Source organism: Octodon degus, unplaced genomic scaffold (assembly GCF_000260255.1).
Source record: "Octodon degus isolate 3935 unplaced genomic scaffold, OctDeg1.0 scaffold00423, whole genome shotgun sequence".
Classification (NCBI taxonomy): Eukaryota; Metazoa; Chordata; class Mammalia; order Rodentia; family Octodontidae; genus Octodon; species Octodon degus.
Genome location: NW_004524999.1, coordinates 402,778 through 406,777, shown reverse-complemented (window position 1 = coordinate 406,777; position 4,000 = coordinate 402,778).

Here is a 4,000-nt window from a genome sequence, read left to right as displayed (position 1 = left end):
GCATCTTGTACAGCAATTAACCACTAAGAAGAATGTATGCAGTGTGTTTATTATTGAAACTGGCCTAGTGATTTGATTTGAAACTGTCTCATTGTTATTTGTTTATCAATAAAATTACGAAAAAATAAGTTGAAAAAAAATAAATAAAAGAAAAGAAAATCTTTATACTTCTAAACAGAATAATTTTTTTGAAAGACAACAGAAAATGAGAATTTATCAGCATAATAACATTTGCATTTTAAGAACTGTAAAAATAATAACAACAGGTGTAGGGCTCCACGCCTCATGTAATTATACTCTCCTGTGTGAGTATGGTAAAGCAGTTCCAGGCCTGATAATCAAGGCTTATATTTAAATTTTTATTTGGATTTTGTTCTGGTTTCTATGTTGAGAACCCATCACAGATATTAGTAGGTTTCTAAACCTCAGCGTTTAAGATATGAAAGCACCATAAACAAAGACTTCCACTATGGGCTGAGACAGGAAAGAGTGAGAATTAACTGAAATTAGTCCAGTCTGTTGCTTTGAAAAATGTCATAAATTGTTCCCAAATTTTGAATCTGGGAATGATGGTGTGAGCCTGTAATTTTAGAACTCAGGAGGGTGAGGTAGGAGGATTTTTGCAAGTTCAAAACAATGCCAGACTACAGTATGAGCTCAAGGCAAACCTGACCTGTAAAATGACACCCTGTCTCAAAATGCAATAAAAATAAAAATAATACAGTTTGATCTCTACCATGAGTGGAATAACAGTTCACTAGGGTTTTTAAGAGAAATGTATGTGTGGGGAAGAAGGACAGAAATGGAACAGCACAACCAAGATGAGAAGGAGAAAAAAAAAAAGGAGAATGAGAAAGAAAAATAGTAACAAGGAAGAAGAGGTAAAATTACAATGAATATGACAAGGAGCAAAAGAAAAGGAAAGCAAAAATTCATTAAATATAAAGTACAGAGGCCTGGCCAGATAGCTAAGTGGACTAAAGTGCCAGTTTAGGCATGAGCACAGTGGCCGGGTTCAATCCCCGGCATACCGGGGCCGGCAAGTGCTTGTGCCACTGAGCTATATCCCCATTACTCCATTGTTTTCTTGGCAGTGGTGATAGAGCTCAGTCTCAGACAGGGGAAAGAGGAGAGACAAGAAGAGGAGGAGGAGGTGAGACTGGGCTACAGAAATGAAACCAAGCAAGTCTTGTGGGTGGCACTTGGAACAGTCTTCCTGGAACACAGCAGCTCCTCATTATACTGACCCAGACACCCTGAGTCTGAGCTGAGAAGGCTGAAAGGCTGCAAAGGAACTGCAGAAGAACCCAACAAAGCTACGTGAACTTCCAGTTGCTATCATTTCCAAATACTCAGATAGAAACACTCCTTGGTGTTGTAGAGCCAGGTTGCATGGGAACAAGGAGGAATCACTCATTTTTATGGTTTAAAAATGTCAGAAAAGCAAATGTTCTTAGACTCTCACAAAAGTGATATCCTAGAATCTCTCCCCTCAGGCATATTAATGTCCAGGCTAGTAACTTACATCCTACATTGTATCTAGTGAGACCTCACTTTTACAACATTTGTGGATTACAATCTTACTATTGGGCCAGCCAAATAGTTCAGCAGATTAAACTACCTGCAAGCAGGCACAGGAGCCGGGGGTTCAATACCGGGCCTGCCATGCTGGTCTCAACCCCAGGGCACACTGAGACAGCAATTTCTAACACTCTTGTTATTGCCACTTTCCAAAAAAGATCTGGAAATCTTTTGTGGGTATCATTAGTTGCATTGTCGTGGCTGATTCAATGTCCTGAGTCTACGCAAACTATTTACCTTTCATGATAACTTTTGATTTGGGGAAGAGGCAGAAGTTGCGCAGTGCCAAGTCCAGTGAAGAAGGTCGATGAGGACACACTGTGATATTTTATGAGCTGTTTTAAAATTGTGCATGTGTTTAATTGCTGCATTAATATATTCATTATCTAGATAACGCAATTATTTCCAAATATATAATGCTTGTGTAATAACCATGTCAATTATTGAATTGTAAGAAATGCTAGAAAATTCACATTATTCTCTCTCTCCCTTCTCAAAAATTTATTATCATTATTATTATTATTATTATTTATTAAAATTATTCATTTAGGAGAACTCCAATGAAGTAAATCCTCTCCCTTACCTGTTGCTGTTCTTTAAGAGCTACTTGGAAGAGCTACATTTTCACTGATACAATGAAATCAAAGTTATGTTTGGACAGGTGACCAGGCTAGAAAGTTTCTGAGAACAAAGCCAATACTAACCCTTTAGAAAACTTCTGATTTGCAACACTTACTAAAGAAAACCAGCTGGGGGCTTTTCTTCAACTCAAGCATATTTGTCTTCTAGCAGTAGTTCAACACCAGTCAGACTAAAGAGAAGAAAAGTTCTGTTAATTAAAGCACCCACCCTGATTTGTTCATGTCCCTTGGAGATTGCACCAGAATTGGCTCATCAGGAGGGTGGTCCTATTAGTCAGTACTTAAGAGCTAAAGACAAAAAGAGGAAGCATCAAGTTGAGGTGCTGCCAAACAGGAAGTAAAAACTACAGTAAATCTAAGTCTAAGTCTGAGAAACGTTTCAGAAGCTCAGCTGGAAAAAAAATGCAATTACAGACTGCTCTTGAACCAGAGGGGAGAGGAAAATACCAGATATACACAGGTGTATATGGACATATTCACATATCTATGCTAAGTTCTTATTCTGCTATTTTTTTTCCTTTGGTAAAAACTATTCACTTTCCTTGCATGAGAATTCAAAGCACCAACTCATGTTAAGTATTGTTTATACTTTGTAGCACTGACACAGAAGGGTCTTCCAGTCATCCAAAGTGAGTGCATTGATTATATGCACTGAGGTTCTAGCCAAAATTCTCTCTCTGTCTCTCTCTCTCTGTCTCTCTCTCTCTGTCTCTCTCTCTGTCTCTCTCTGTCTCTCTCTCTCTCTCTCTCTCTCTCTCTCTCTCTCTCTCTCTCCTTCTCTTTCATGCAGCGGCCCTCAGTCTATAACTTATAGTGTGGCAGAGCTTGGCCACCTGTGTCAGAACCATGCCAAACAGTCATCAAAACCACACACTCCTGGAACTCCAACTTTACCTGTTGAGTGAGTGTTAGACTTGGAGAGAGGAATTTCAAGTCCTTGGGTGATTCTTCTTCACAGTGAATACTGAGAGTCTCCTATCTTCCCTTGGTGTGGAAGAGCACAATAAGAGATCCCAGGCTCCACACCATCCAGAAATCCTCAAATCCCTAGTTGTATACCAAACCCCAAATGAGTGAACTTACCTTTTAAGGAATGAAGTTCAAGGGAATGAGATCCACCTCAAATACACCTAGGTTTTATTACACAAAGGATGCCTTTTATTGAAACTAATTTTCTTTCATAATTTTGACTGTGTAAGAGATATGATTGTGACCTGCAAATAATATTTTTATCACTCTCTTTCTATACATGCTTTTGCAAAAGTAATGTATCTACATTAAATACATATAAAAGATATAATCATTGATTTAAATATATACTATTCTATATTTTATTACTAATAACATATCTATATTATAGCAGAAAAATGTTTTGGTGGTAGAGTCATCAAGGTTTCAAAACATAATCCCATAAAGGTAAAGGCAGCCTTCCTGGAGCACGGCCTTAGGAGACAGGAGGAGGCCATTGTCCATTACTCCCAGTTACACTCAGCAGTAAGGACCAAAGTATAAATAGATGCTGCCATGGATACTCTTGCCACGTGTGGTCACGTGCCATTCTCTACCAGGCCCAACAACCTCCTCTGCACAGCAGAGCCTCAGTTAAAATTCCCCCACTTGGATTGCAGACCCCAGCCTCCTCTTTCTGCTCTCAGTCCCTCAGGGATACATCTTCACCATAAATATGAGAATGAGTGGGCCCAACTGTCAAAGCAAAAGCAGGTAAAATCCTCTATGTTCCACTAAAGGGTGTGGAGTGGATGACAGAGACTTCAAGA